General features: G+C 35.1%; 1 long non-coding RNA gene across 1 annotated transcript; it reads left to right on the forward strand.

Moving 5' to 3' along the window:
* Positions 1–348: 348 nt before the first annotated feature.
* Positions 349–15,627, forward strand: LOC114741007 (uncharacterized). The gene is made up of 4 exons (XR_003739740.1): positions 349–411; positions 11,627–11,637; positions 11,948–11,951; positions 15,615–15,627. It is a non-coding gene; the product is annotated as an uncharacterized LOC114741007 (long non-coding RNA).
* The last annotated feature ends 1,085 nt before the right edge of the window (positions 15,628–16,712 follow it).

The following is a 16,712-nucleotide window of genomic DNA, read 5'->3' on the forward strand; positions in this document are numbered from 1 at the left end:
CTCAGTAAAGCCAAAGATAACTTTTGGTTCCATTGCCTAGAAGCTTGTTTAAGCCCATATAAAGACTTCTTAAGCTTACAAACCATATTACCTTCTTGATTTCCAAACCCTTGAGGTATAGTCATGTATACCTCTTCATTAAGGTCTCCCTGCAAGAAAGCGTTATTCACATCCATCTGATATAAAGACCAATCATTCACAGCAGCCAACTTAAGAACAGTCCTCACAGTTACCATCTTAAATACTAGTGAAAAGGTCTCATTATAATCTACTCCTTCTACTTGGTTATATCCTTTTGCTATCAATCTAGCTTTATACTTGTCAATAGTTCCATCAGGTTTGTATTTTATTTTATATACCCATTTACAACCGATTGGTTTCTTATTTTTAGGCATTGGGACTATATCCCAAGTTTTATTCTCTTCTAAGGCTTGAATTTCACTTTTCATGGCAGCCACCCAATTCTGATCTTTAACTGCCTCGTAATAGGTAGGTTCAAAAACATCATCAATAGAGCAAAGGAAACACATATGAGAGGAAGAAACATTATCATATGAAATATAATCCTCTATCGGATACCTACAGTTAGACTTACGCTTCTGTTTCACATTGGACTGTCCTAAGAGAGACTGTGTCATATTACAAACATAATCCTTGGCCCATATGGGAGGCCTTCTCTCCCTACTAGGTCTCCCTGTTTGGTTTAAATCATTCCTATTAACATTAGCTTGGATGTGACCTCCAGTGCTTTCTTCCTTAGGCTATCTAGTGTTTATTATGGCATCCCTTTTATGATGTACATATATATCATCAAAATCATCAAAAAAAAAACATTTGCTTTATGTCCTTAGACACTCCCCCTTGATCGGTGCTATGCCCATTTTTAAAAGGAAAAACATTTTCAAGGAACTTGACATGCCTGCTTATAAAATTTTTCAGATTTAATAAAACAAATCCCTTTTGATTAGGAGGATAACCTAAGAAAACACATGGTATAGATCTGGGTTTAAACTTGTCAGTAACTATCAGATCTATAGCATAACATAGATAGCCAAAAACTTTCATATTACAGTAATTTGCAGCATGTCCAAGAACAATTTGATAAGGAGTTTGAAACCTTAAAATCCTACTCGGTATTCTGTTAACAAGGTAGGTAGCAGTTTTAACACATTCCCCCTAAAACCTAATAGGCAAACTGGACTGAATGATTAATCCCCTTGAGATTTGCATTAAAGTTCGATATTTTCTTTCAACAATACCATTTTGTTCTGGGGTATAAGGACATGTAGTTTCATGAATGATACCTTCTTCCTTAAAGAAACTATTCAGATCATGATTAACAAATTCACTACCGTTATCACTCCTTATTCTCTTAATGCAGGAACTGAACTGAGTTAATACATAAGCAAAGAAAGTTTTAATGTGATGAGCAGTTTCAGATTTATTTTTCATCAAATAAGTCCATGTAGCTCTAGAAAATTCATCCATAATAGTAAGAAAATATTGAAATCCAGCATGTGTAGGAACCTTGTAGGGTCCCCAAACATCCATATGAATCAGGTCAAAGCATCTAACAGTTCTGATACAGCTAGAGGGAAAGGGGAGCTTTGTCTGGTTGGATTGAAAACAAGTATCACAATTTTTATTTATTACTATATATTTGTTTTTCACTATTTCCAGATGTTTGATTATATTGAGGGGTGCATGCCCCATTCTTTCATGCAGAAGCCACAAATCAACAGATTTATCAGTGTCACAATCATGAACAGAGTTCATACAAGCATAATCCTTTTCCAATCTCAATAGATATAATCCATGATCTACTCTACCAATCCCCTTCATCTTCCTATCCAGAAGGCCCTGCAAGGTGCATTTATTAGGATAGAAAGGAACAATACAAAGAGTCTCTTTTGTTATTTGTGAAATAGAGATTAAGTTAAATTGAAGTTCAGCAACACACAGAATTCCTTTTAACTCTATTCCATCAGGGAACTTAACATCTCCTATGTGAGTTACAGAAAATCTATCACCATTAGGAATTCTTATATGTTTGCTAGGCCCAGTATATGTTTTATAACTATCTAACAAATCTAAATCACTAACCATGTGTGTGGTGGCTCCAGAATCAATAATCCATTTACTGTGATTCAATCTAGTGATAGAAAGATCATGCAAACCTGTACCGGTGAGTGCATGGGCGTTGGTTTCTGAATCTTTCTTCAGAATTTCCAATAACCTCTCGTACTGCTCCAGGGTGAAGTTGGGGGATACAACAGTCGAAGTGTTGGTGAGAGCCTCTGCTTCTCTTTGTCCACCACTCTGATTCCCTTTGCCTTCTTGATTCTGTCTTCCTTTGTTCCCTTTGTAATCCGAAGGGAATCCAATAATCTGCCAACAATAGTCTCTCGTGTGACCTTTCTTGTGGCAGTGGTCACATTCGAGTAGGGGAGCACCTTTCCCTCTACCTCTTCCCTTCGCAGTCATTGCCATTCCTTCACTTCGAATTGTTTTCTCCAGGCTTGTAATGCTTCTCTGTGCTTCATCCTCTAGGACCATCGCATAAGCCTGGTTGACCGTTGGAAGGGGCTACATCAAGAGTATCTGACTCCCAGCGTTCGTGTAGGCTTCATTGAGTCCCATTAAAAACTGCAAGAGCCTCAGTCGCTGAGTTGCTTCATGATATGCTTGAGAAGTGGGACATTTACAGGTCGGGATTGCCATTAAATTTCCCTGTTCTTCCCACAATTCTTTCAGCCAAGAGTAATAGCCCGATATAGAAAGGTCATCTTGCCAAAGAGAGTGAATTTCACAGTGAAGAAAGAATATACATGATCCGAAAATCTTGTCAAAGAGCTCCTTGAGATCTCCCTACACGGATGATGCATCTTCAAAGTACACCAAACTGGTTGCAAGATCCTTAGAGACTGAGCCTAATATCCACGATAGAACAACCGCGTTGCACCTTTCCTAGTAAGCGTGAAACTTCGGATCTTGGTCACTCTTCTTGCAGGAACTGTCAATGAATCCTGTCTTGTTCTTCCCTCGAAGAGCTATCATCATTGCCTTGCTCCATACTGTGTAGTTGTAGCTGCTCGTGAGGATCAACCCAAGAATGGACATCCCTTGTGTGTCAGACGGGTGAAGAAAGAGAAGGCTTGTGAAATCAATCGCCGACTTCACCAATCCCTTTTCTTCCCCCATGAAATATTAGTCACCGTCATCGATGTTCTTGACTCACGAGGGTTTCTTGGTTCAGCGACAGCGAAAGGAGACAAGGAGCACTGGGTTACCGCAGAGTGGAGATGGATTTCGGTTCTTGGATTTCCGGGCGAAAAGAGACAAGGAGCATTGGGTTACTGCGGAGTGGAGATGGACTTCGGTTCTTGGATTTCCGACTAGGTGAATTGGGCTTCATCTGATGGGCTTGAAACATGACTGATGGACCATCCTGTGCTCTAATGCCATGTAAACAATCAAAGAATTTCTGCAACTGAATAACACCATCTGTTGAAAAGTATACGAGTCCCTACAACACACAGTGTAAATCACTACCTAAATAGATCTGTTTGACCAAAATGGGCTTAGGAATAAGAAGCAAGCCCAAGCCCAATATAACTACAACAGACCCAGAAATGGAAAATACAGGAATTATTTTTAACACTGTTTATAGTTTATAAGTAAAAAAAAAAAACCGATTACAATCGCTTCTTTCTTTCTACTGTTTATAGTTTGCTTTAGATTCTTTTGGCCTTACTAAAGTCCCATATGTTGCATCAAGTCTAAAACATATTCTCTCCTTCTTTTATTACAAGATCCAAATTTTTGAATTGATCTGTACAAGTATTCTCTTGATAAAGGTAATCTTATTTGAAGTATCATGAGATGCTAAATATAAATATCTTTTCTAATATGGATCCATATATTCACTTGTAAATTGTAAATAATTGCTTGTACATAATTTTTAAGAAATTGTAAATTCTGAAAAAGTATTTATAAACTGTAGGAACTTGTCTGTATGCCTATTTGCCTATCTCGTCCTTATGCTTATTATTCTTATAAATAATTATGTTGAAAGACTATGATTAAATCAACTTGTTAACGTTGCTCATGACTAACGTTAACGATCTCTTTAAATCTCAGAATTACCTTTCTTTGAAAAAGCTGATCCACAAATCCAACACATATATAAGCTGAAACGCATGTTTCATCCCATCCCTACTTTATTGGATCACTTCATCTCATCTCAGACTAAACGCATAAAAGGCTGAAACATGTTAAGAGCATATATTCTTTCCATGACCCCCCCAAAAACAATAAACAATTATGTTGAAGACTTTTGACTGAATTAATTTTTAATTGAGGCTTTTATTAGCGATAAAAAATTAAAATTTTATATACCTAATGCTATTTTCTTTGTTTTTTTTTAAAACTCCAGTTCACAGTTCACCATTATGAATGCCAGATTTTGTGGTATTTGAAGCAAAATTTAGTGTAGGTCTTCTTATGAGAGATGATTGAGTGACATGTTATTTTTGGAAGTTGCGACATATTTCTCTTACGTAAAGGTTTGGAAGGGCCAATAACAACCTAATTCATTGTTGTACCATAATGTTGATAAATTTACTTCCAATTAGATATAATATTACTCAAAACTAACTCAATAATATTAGATATGCCATAGCTATATATATATTTATATAAATCATGAATAATATTTCATCTAGAGGTGTTATAAAAAATTGTGCTATCTCTTGTCCTCAATATAATAGCTAGACAACTAATTTAAAAAGATTAAGAAAATTAATTAAATTGATTAATTGTAACAAATGTATATTGATCACCCTAAACTATCTTCTTTAATTATGTGCATTAAAACTATTATTTGGCGAGAACCCTTATAATTAATATAGATATTTTAGAAAAAACAATTATAAATTTAAGGGATGAAGTAGATTGAGGTTTTATATTTAGGATCAAATTTAATCTCTAATTGAATAATTTATAATATAAACATCACACATTGATCTCCCCATGCTCTATTTTAAAGCAAGTGAAACAGAACTTTCTTTGTTGTTTGAAGAAAAAGAAACCTTATGATCAATAAAGATATTTTAGATAAAACATTATAAATTAGATTGAGATTTTATATTCATGACCAAATTTAATCTCCAAATAAATAATTTATATTATAAACATTACACATTGCTCACCATGCTCTGTTTTAAACCAAGTGAAACAGAGCTTTCTTTGTTGTTTGAAGAAGAAGAAGAATTCAGTAACTTAATATTCAAAATTAAACAATTAATATATACGTATCAGCTCTCGTTAAGTGATCCTAAAATAATTGAAGATGTTTGCCTTATTCCGAGAATGGGGGGAAAATAAGTTCAATCATTCATGCCTCAAACATTTCTTAATATGATATGGAAACACGTGGAAATTGAGTTAAAATCAAGAATTTAAACACTTCTTAATTCTTAGTATAATAAGAAAAAGGAAAAAATGTAAAAGTCTGCCGGCTTATCACGCACCCAACCATATGTTCCCAGACAACGGGCATGCAAGAGAGGAATTAAAAATTAAAGGAGTCAGCTTTATATCACTCACTTCGTTAAACAATACTGTAGTCCATTTTTTTTTTTTCGCTTTTGGTAATTAAGATTATGAATATCTTCCATTAAAAATAAAAACTACTCCTATGATACTATTTATAAACATTTATTAATAAATTTACATAAACTGAAAAAGTTAACTGAAAATAGTTATTTCTTGAAAAATATTAAAATTGTCCTCAATAAAAGTCATCAATAGGAAGAGTTTGTTTAATTAATGAGAAAATTTTATAATTAATTGGGGATATTATGCGTAAAAAAAATTGATGGTCCCAACAAGACATCTTGTGTTATGAACCTTTTCAAGCATAGAAACTTGGAAAGAGAGAAATCCTTGAGTTACAAATATAGACGAACTTGACTTATTAATCTTGGGGGAACTCTGACAAAAAAAAAAGAGAAAAATCTTGGGAGGACATTCGTACCACTAAATTATATGATTGGCATAGGCTATTTTCCTTCGGATTGCATATGCTGTAAATGTTTTTTTGCCCCCACAGTATAGATTTTGTAATAAATGTCCAGGAACACTTTCTCTCCCTATTCGTGTATGTAAGTATTCTGGTTTTATGAAATGAATTGACATTTTCACCCAAAAAAAGTAAGAAAATTATTTTCATAAAAACTAATGGTCTTATGGGTGTAATATAAAGAATTAAAGATGTCATCCCACTACAAAAATCTGGACTTTCAGCGACCACTTTCAGCGGCGACAAAGGGAGTCGCCGCTGAAAATATGACTTTCAGCGGCGACAATAATTGTCGCCGCTGAAAGTCGGCCTTTCTGCGGCGACAAGTATGTCGCCGCCAAAAGTATGAGTTATGGCGGCGACATATTATTGTCGCCACTGTAACTTCAACTTTCAGCGGCGACAAAATTTGTCGCCGCCAAAAGTGTGCACTACGGCGGCGACAATTCAAGTCGCCGCTGAAAGTGTACACTTTCAGCGGCGACTCCCTTCGTCGCCGCTGAAAGAGGATTCAGCGGCGACTAACTGTCGCCGCTGAATCCTCTTTCAGCGGCGACCTTATGTCGCCGCTGAATCCTGTTTCAGCGGCGACGCTTCCTGTCGCCGCTGAATATATCTTTCAGCGGCGACGCTTCCTGTCGCCGCTGAATATATCTTTCAGCGGCGACCTTTTGTCGCCGCTGAATCTTATTTCAGCAGCGACACCAAGTGTCGCCGCTGAAGCTCACTTTCAGCGGCGACAAGTGTCGCCGCTGAAGCTCACTTTCAGCGGCGACAAGTGTCGCCGCTGAAAGTTTTTTCACATTTTTTTAATGTTTTTTTTTTATAAAAATTTTATATTATAATCTTTTATTTGCGTAATTAAGTAACTTTGATAATTAATGTTTTTTTATGTATTTTTGTGTTAGAGAGAGACTAAAAGAAAGATAATATGGTGTTTGAGAGAGAAAGGAAGAGGAAGAAAGTTTGGAGTGTGTGTTTAACACACATATCCCATATCCAAATGTTTGAGAGATGGAATAGAAAAACATTATGCATGGGAGAGAAATGAGATCGAGGCATGCGTGAAAAAGTATACAAGTTTGATGGGATAAGTAATGAAATATAGAGTGAGAGGTAGATGTAAGTATTATTGGAAGAGAGATAGTCTGTATGTGTGAGAGAGAGAAGGATATTATAATTGAAAGAGATAACATAATTAAACATATGTGAGAGATTATTATAATTAAATTAGTGTGAGTATACTTAATTGACATAATAATATTTGATGATGAACATATGTATGAGAGGATTGAGAAATAAAATCATTAAAGGAGATAATATAATTAATTAAAAATGTGTGAGAGATATAGATAATAAAATCATATATATAGTTAATTAAATATTATTACTATTTATATTTTTTAATTTAAAATGTGATTAATTAAATTTTGTAAAACATATAGAGTTGCATATTATATATATTTTCTATTGCTCAATGGTTTCAATTAAATTCATTAGCCTGGCTGGCCACGCTTGTTCATTTTAGTGTAGAGGTCCTGCGTTCGAATATGGAAAATGTCCAATTTTTACACATTAATTTTGGCTCAAAAAGGTTAAAAAAAACATTTAATGTTACCTGGTTCGAACAGGGGATCTGATAATTATAATAGTTAACACTCCCCTGCCACTGAACCCACGTGTGTTATTGGCAAGGCTGGCGCATTGTTTTTGTATGTAAAGTTTCTTATTTTGAAACCCAAAACAATTCTAATCTTCTGAAAGTTAACTTTTCCCTCACTCTCACCAGATCAGACCAGCGCCGCGCACTTCTGAAAGTTCATCCCCAAATCCCCTCTCCCTCCAAACCTAGCGCTAGCGGCAGCATCTCACATTCTCATTTCTCACCGATTAGCGAAGACGGCGAAGAGGGACCTCAGACCTGCTTCTCCCCCATCCCCTTTCGTGATTTGCGCAGCGCCGGCGACCCCATTCCGTAGCAGTTGCAACCAAGCTTGCCTCCTAGTCCTTCAATTTGTGCTTGCTGCCGCAGCTATTTGCCCGCCAGTTGCCGGATCGCCGCTACTCTCCAGCTTCGTCACCGTTAGTACAGATCCAGGTAAGGTCGAGCCTCTCACCGATTAGTACAACCCAGTTCGTGTTTATTATCTTGTTTGGTATAAGTTCATGGTTGTGTATAGCTGATATAGCTGATACTTCTGTACTTTCGTCTTTGAATATGCTGTCATGGTTGTTTCAAAACCCGTTCTTATTTATTGAATTTGTATGTGAATACTTGAGCAACACGATTTGTAACTCTGATCATAATAAATTCAAATAAAATAAGGTTGGAGTATTTGATTTTGGACGTTCTCGTCAAAGATGAGAAAATTCTTGGTGAAACTTGGTCTGTAAACATCAGTGTATTATCTATTGAGCCATCATGATGACAAGTTAGCATGTATTACAGGCTGATTCTGCCAAAAAACATATTGAATAGATAAGCCTACGTCCCTCTTATTAAGTAATTTGAGTGGGGGACTGGATTTTGTATGTTATTAGCAACTCAATAAATATGAGTTGATTTTTTTAAAATTTTGTTTTTATTTCTGACTATCTGTGAATGGAAATCTCTTGATGTGTTATTAATAGGGATATTTAAAAGAATGAATTATACATTCAGGATTAAATTTAATCTCTAACTAGTTTTTATATTAAGTATTAAAAATATTATTTAACAGATTTTTTTTTCCGAGATGAATTATATTCACATCATAGTATTTGCCAATTACCAAGGGAGGGGCAACAGTGGCAGTAAATGTTATGTTGGATAGGACTGAATTGCTTAGTGACGACTCCAAACTATGCTCGCATATGAGGAACAAATTAATTAGAGTGATGGATGACGACTTCAAACAATGCTTGCATAAGCTGAAATAATTACACAAGTCTGACTTCTGAAGGCAAGAATGTGAAAAATGATTCTTAATTCAAACCTCTCCTGTGCATTATTGACAAATGTTAATCAGGCAATATTTTATTAAAGCCGTACGTTATGAGTAAATAATTAAAATTAGTTCCTAGCTAACAAATTAATTTAATGGTAATTTTTTTCATGTTCAGCTTAAAATTACCAGGTTCTATGGTATGGAAACGAAGTCTGACAGCTGTTCCCTGTGGCCATAATCAAAATTCATATGTGATATTATAAATCATAGTATGAATTATGAACCCTTTCCGTTAGCTATATATCTGTAACGCAATCATTGTGTTATAATGCTCAGTTGATGATTGAAATCAATACAGGGGCACATAGCACTTGTGTAATATGCTAATATCACACACACACACACACATCGTTTAACAAGAGAAAAAGATTCAGCTTACTTTCACAGATGACATGACAAGAGCAGTAGGGCAAGGAGCAAGAGAGCTAGCTAATTATTGTGGTTATGTTATTAGAACCACAATATCTTTGAAGGATTGTGCTGAATGGAGGAATGTTTACACAAATTATATTGATGTTATGATTTTAAAAGTGAAGGTACAATTTATGTTTAGTAAATGTATATCCTACTTTATTTATGCTTTCAAAACAAGTACTTATGCTGATATTGATTTTTATTTTAGGAAAAATTTCAACCTGCTGTTACAACAGATGAAGAGAAGTTTCAAAAGATGATAGTGACCACATTGCAAAATGCTTTCAGAAATTGGAAGACCAACTTGCATACCCACTATAAGAAATTTGACACTGATGAAGAAAGGTTGGCAAATCCACCTCAAACTGTAAGTTTTGAAGATTGGGAGTGGTTATTGACATATTTTCAGTCAGATCCATTTAAGGTATCTTACTAAATACTAACTATTTAAATGAATAATATAATTATATCATTCAACATACTTAGTAGTTACTCAAATTTGATGTAGAACAAAAGTGCTAGAAACACACAAAACCGAGCAAAACAAGTAACAAAGCATACATGTGGTCCCCGATCATTTGCGGAGGTTGAGTTCTCTGTAGTAAGTTGCCTCTTCACTACACTTTATTTTTTTTATCCATTTTTTTATTTTTCAAGATTTGTTATTTTTGTATATTATGCTTTATAGAGAGACCCCACCACTGGACAGCCTGCCCCCCCAGATCAGGTTTGGGAGATAACACATACTAGGAAGACTGCAGATGGCCAGTTACAGTGGGTGGATTCGCGATCTGAAGAGATTCATGTATGTATAAATATCTGTCCTTTATATTTAATTAAATAATTATATTTTTTTCATTCATGTAATTTGTAATTTGTAACTATAGGATCGCATGCATGAGCTCGTTCAGCAGCAATCCTTAGAGAGTGATGCTCGAATGACCTCTGATGAGATATTGACAGCTGTTCTTGGTGAGAGGTCAGGATATGTTAGAGGAAAAGGTTATGGAGCAGAGCCTCGGAGGAAGAGACTTCACACTCAATCTAGTGATTCACTTGAGAATGTACGCACCCAATTGTATGAAGAGTTTGAAAGAAGATTTCAAGAGGAGCGAGAAAAGATGGAAGCAAATCTTGCTGCAGAGCGAGAGAGGATGGAAGCAGAACGTGCAGCAGAGCGAGAAAAGATAGAAGCAGAACGTGCTGCAGAGCGAGCAAAGATGGAAGCAGAGCGTACGCAACTTGAACAAAGGATGGAGCAGTTGATGGAACAGAGAATACAAGCTCAGTTCACTGCTTTCATGCAAAAGATGCAGTTAAATGCTCCTGCAGATACCCCTACTTCTAGCGTCCCTAATATTGATCCCTCTACGTAATTTTTCTTCTGTATTATGTAATGTATCTTTTAATTGAACAATTTTTTTTTTCAGTTAGAGACATAAAGAACACTTTCATGGTTATAAATCTTATTATTTAATATACCATATTTGTGTGTTAATTACTTTATTTTTATTAAACCTTTTAATAATATTTATCAGCAATATAAATAAAAGTTTTTGCAGAATTAATATATTATAAAAATAATTAAAATCACAATCAGCGGCGACATTTGTCGCCGCCGAAGCTTGATTCAGCGGCGACCTTGTCGCCGCCGAAGCTTGATTCGGCGGCGACCAAAATGTCGCCGCCGAATCAAGCTTCGGCGGCGACCAAAATGTCGCCGCCGAATCAAGCTTCCGCGGCGACATTAGTCGCCGCTGATTCTCATGTTTCAGTGGCGACAGTTCTGAGCGGCAAACTCATCAGCTTTCAGCGGCGACATTCTGTTGCCGCTGAATGTCCAGTTTCAGCGGCGACTTTGTGTCGCCGCTGAATGTCCAGTTTCAGCGGCGACTTTTTTTGTCGCCGCTGATAAGTTTCAGCCACGGTCGCTACGGCAACGACTTGGTGGCGACAAAATGTCGCCGCTGAAGCTTTTCAGCGGCGACTTTTGGACTTTCAACGGCGACAAATGTCGCCGCTGAAAGTCGAATTTTTTGTAGTGTCCTCACATGACGTTGAGGTCACCATAATGCCCTTTTTGTGTTTAATGATTTGCCTCACTTATTGTACGATGCCATTTTAAATATCCTCTCAAGAAGAGGGGAAATACAGGTTTAGCACTTTTTGAGATGATAAGAACATGAGAACGGATTCAACGATTCATTCGAGTGCTTGGATCATTTGAGGGCTTCAAAGAACGATTTCGTGCAGCCCAGCAACACTGAGAGCTTGATCGGTCTCAGCAAAAGAAGGTAAAGCCATTAGATTAGAAGACGATTTCTGACTTTGTTGCACCTGAATGAACTGAACATATTATATTAAGTCTTCTCAAATTTAATCAGAAAAATATGAAGGAAACCTTATTAAAATAAGACAGTAAAGAAACAATTACGTGCTGGAGTGTGGCTGCCAAATAATACAGGCTTGTATTGTATATGTAATCATATTTGGCAAATTGTAAAAGAATGTCATCAAAAAACAATGCTTCCCTCAAACTTTTAATTACAATAAATCATCTCATCACAAAATAACTTCAAAAAAGAAAGAGTGTGTGTATTAGTCAGTTAATTCAAAAGGCAAATACAAAATAGAGATGACAGAGTGTGTATGCATTAATAACTTTTTTTATATTGTTTTTATTGAAGGAAATTTCTTTTAGTATTTCTTTGGGTGCTCCAACCATCCTAGTAATTGTTTTTATTGAAAGAAATTTCTTTTAGTATTTTTTTGGGGTGCCTCCAATTAACATCCTCATAGATGTGAAGAGAATCACAATGTGATCAAATTAGCAATCACATACCAGTTGATCTTTAACTAGATTATAACTTTGTCATTTTTGGCATCTCGAAAATAACATTCTTGTAAAAACAGAGTCAGCTTTGTGGACTCTTGTGGTGTTTCATGATCACAAACCATAAAATCATTGAAACACCTGATACTAAACATAAAAGAAATATCAATATCCTAGTTAATGGACATGAGAGATAACAAGATTTGGTCACCCCCTAATATGTAGTCTTTCTAGAGTAGGGAAATCAATGCAAGTTCTTTTTTTTTTTTTTAACCAAACAATCAATGCAAATTCTCAGACTTTGGTTCTCATCACATAAAGGGTCTTTATGATAGCTTCAGCTTTGGAAAGTTGGTATTGAGTTGTGTGAGATCAAAACAAAATAGCTCAAAATCAGGAAGATCAAAGTGCAGCTCATCATGTTGATTCTTTTTTGTTGAAACATCCTCATGATGGTATTTCCCCACAATATATGTTAGTTCAGGAGCATCTTTAACTGCACCACAATATAAGTTTTTAATTTCTCCACACATTGTGGATGGAAATAAAATTTCCAAGTCGTTGCACTCCCTGATTTCTAGTTTCTACAACTTCAGAAAATGTAGTAGTCGTATCAACATTTCAATTGTAAACCCTTCTAAATAATTAACAATGTATAATTCATAAGATAGACACTTGAACGAAAATACTGAGGCAAGTAGTGTAGCATACTAGTAGGTTTGTATGATCAAGCAATCTATGTTTAGAAACAACAATATTATTCTCATAAAATAAACACCAGCATCAAGTTGTTTTCTGTCTACTCCATGTCAGGAGTCCACTTTTAAACGAGTGATTATGCATGAACTGGGAGAAATCTCACTGGAGAAAAACCCAGACTTAAACTACACCTAATTCTTTTCGTTTCATAGTCTATCTTAGTAATCCGTCTTTTGTGAAAATAAAATAGAATAACATGAAGCACACAAATAGTTGCTAAAATCCAAAAGGCCTATGTTTAGCAGCAATTATCTCCCAACATTGTTGCCTTCGTTCTATGATATCTTGACGTTCCTTTAAAAGATGAGCATGACAAGCCATAACATTGGCATGCTCTTGTTGAACCACTTGTGCCACTCTTGCAGCCTCAACTTCCTCATCACGAATAGCTTTAAGCATTGCCTCATTGCTCTTCAGATCATTGTCTAAGCCATCTAGAACATTTTGGATGCTATCAACTTCACATATCTCACCATTAAAAACCTTATTCTTTGTAGACTCAATCCAATCCTTGTCAAAACCAAAAAGATAAGCATCCTTCAAATGCTCAGCTAGTATCCTCTTGTCTGCCTCGGTGATAGTGAAAGGAGTCCTGGTAGTTAGAATGTTCAAGATATCAAGCAATACCCTGTAGGACATGTGTAATACTCGAGCGCTTCTATCTTTTGTAGAGAGTCGAAGTTGTGGGCAAGTCTCAAGTGCCTTTGCAAATATTGAATGCTCAAAACCTTCCAATTTCATCATATCAACTATTTCTTGTACTCCAAGGGCAGTTGAAGCTTGATTATTGGCTTCTAGAAAAGAAGGCATCATCTCTATAGGGGTAGAAAATGGTGACAGTGACAACTTTGTATCCTCAACAATATCTGATTTGGTCCCATCATGAACGGAAGCCTCAGACTTCTCTTTCAGCAAAGATCTCTTTACTTTTACGTCACTTGGATGATGTGGCAAAGTTAAGTCACCTGTGAAACCAAAAATAAGGAATTGATGATATATTACTTACAAGACAAGATGCTACTCTCTTTGGTTTTGGAAATTGTTTTTGTCTTAAATGTAAGACCCCAATATACTATATATGTCAAATATTTGTTATTTTCCCCACAAACTGCCTTGACTTGTTACATTACAATCAATGACGGTAATTTTTAATATAAATGATTGAAAGGAGGGATACTTTAGAAAAAGAAAAACCTATTTATTTACAAATAACTAACTTAGTTAATTTTCTTAGTATATATGAATTAGTTATTAAACTCCTACATTTAGGATTAGGGAGAGTAGTATTTTACCTTCTCTTCCCTCTACCTTTTCCTCATCATGAGATTGTATATTATATCCGATCATTTCTTGCTGTGATTGTGATTCCATCATTATTGTTTCTTGTTTCGCCTCTTTGCCCGCCAACACATCCTACATGAAAATAAATGTGAACAAGGCCTAACTTCATATATACTCCTTTGATCCTATTTATAGGTCACTTTTAATATGTTTTATATAGACCAAGAAAAGCCTTAAATTTCATCAACTCTTATTTAAAATTCAATAATTTTTCAATTTTATTCCTATTTAATATACATTATGCTTCATATAAACAAAGTCAACACAATAACAAATAAAAAATAAAATTATATATCCATACAAAAAATTTCTCTCAGTATCCTATAAATAAGATAAAAAATGTCTTCTCTCTGCGTCCTATAAATAGGACCAGAGGAGCAACATAACTTTATGTATCTGTATTATTGAAAAGGACAATATGTGATTGAATATTTATTTTGTGAAAAAAATTTATCATCCAATGTACCTTCGCAAAATTCTGTGTGCTCATTGCGGACTGGTGTGGATCAATCGTGATTCTTTCATTTCTCGCTACTTTGTCCACCAAATCATCCTATTAGAAGATAAATAAAAGCCACAAGTTTGAACCATCTAGGATGAATGAAGACTAATAATCTACAAATAAAGGATAATAATCTCACTTTTAAATATGCCTTTTGTGAATCAGTTCTGTTTATAGCACCTGTATTCCCTTCCTCGTTCTGCAAAGCATAATGAATCAGTTTTTTATTTTGTAGTATTTTTATTTACAGAAATAAATGTTGTTCCATACCAGTTTTGTTTTGGTATACTGATCAATACCTCAATAAATATATAATAAAAGGAAAATCATGGAAAATTCCAATCTAAGGAACTTTGCAGTAATTTTCTTGATCAACAACCCCAAATAGATATAAAATAAACAAATAAATAAAGAGATAAGGTAAGACAGTGATTAACTTTGGCTTCCCAAAAATAATACTTCTTGATAATTTCCTCTGCATCTTCCTTTACTACGAACACCGCATGATAAAAAGGTTTAGTTATGAATGAAAATGTGCATGTCTCTCTGTATATATGTTTGCAGTTTTATGCAGTTTTCAAATATGAGATCAAATTCAAATTTTCATGCCAACACTTATGGTAAAAGAAATCATGGTTTGCTTCAAGATAACTTTCAAACAGAGAAACAAAATGAATGTATTGCACTAGTGACAAGTGAAAGTAAATAATAATCAAATGCCATTAACTAAAATAGTGTGCGCGAGCGCAAGGCAGCGAAATGAGATATACTCTTGTGACGTTTGAGGGACCAATTGTGGATTGTTGTGTTTTCAAGGCTTGTCTTCCATTTGAATGGAAAGAAGTATTCTGCTTTGTCTCTTCCGAAGCTTCATAATCTTGATTTTTAGAGTCATCAGAAAGCTGAGTGGCCGTAGTTTCTGCAAGTATATAATAATTTTCATTTTGAATTAATAATGCATACTGTAAAACAGAGAATTTGGAACAATTGTATACTATGGAAGAGTTTTCCAATTTTTATATTAAAACCCATTTGATGTACTTTTCATATGCTTGTAAATATATTTAAATAATACTCTTTGTTCCTTTTCTGTGTTAGGTTACCTGGATCAATTCTTAGATTACCACTTCCACTTGAGATAATGGCATAGCCAAGGGATTTGTCTGAAACTTGAACGTCATCTACAACATTAGGAGTTTGCTAGTTAGTTAGTGATTTCGGTGTCATTTTGAATATTTCTTCCGTAATCAATGAAGCAATATGATGTTAGAATGAAACCAATCCAAAATATAATTGGAAAAGCAAATAAAGATGTACAATGTGTAGAATCACTAAGGCATAGATTACAGTCTTCTGCAAGGTTGGTGACACTCGTTGTAGCAACATTTGCTTATGCTCTATAAGGCAGTCCAGGCAATTCCCACAATCCCTCACTACATATGAATAAAATCTGAATGAAATGTCACTATAAGAAAACAATAAAGAAACTCACCACCTTCAGAAGGTTTGGAGACAATAGATGAAGGAATTTGGTTGAGGATTCTTGAAGCTTTGGATGACATATGACTCAGTGGCAAGATTGTCTCAAAAGTTTTCTCACTCGAAATAAATGTTAAGGGCGGCACAAATGGGTCATCTATGAAAAAAATAGTTATTATATATATATATATATATATATCAAATTAAAGGGTGAAATATCTCATTTAAAAGAAAGCAACAAGTACCATTAATAGATGTTTTAGGCTTCTCCTCTAGTAAAGAATCGCTAGCTTTCATGCCACTTCGAGGACGTCG

The sequence above is a fragment of the Neltuma alba genome, unplaced genomic scaffold (assembly GCF_004799145.2).
Source record: "Neltuma alba isolate B1F8T4 unplaced genomic scaffold, ASM479914v2 tig00003231_pilon, whole genome shotgun sequence".
In the NCBI taxonomy this organism is placed as follows: domain Eukaryota; kingdom Viridiplantae; phylum Streptophyta; class Magnoliopsida; order Fabales; family Fabaceae; genus Neltuma; species Neltuma alba.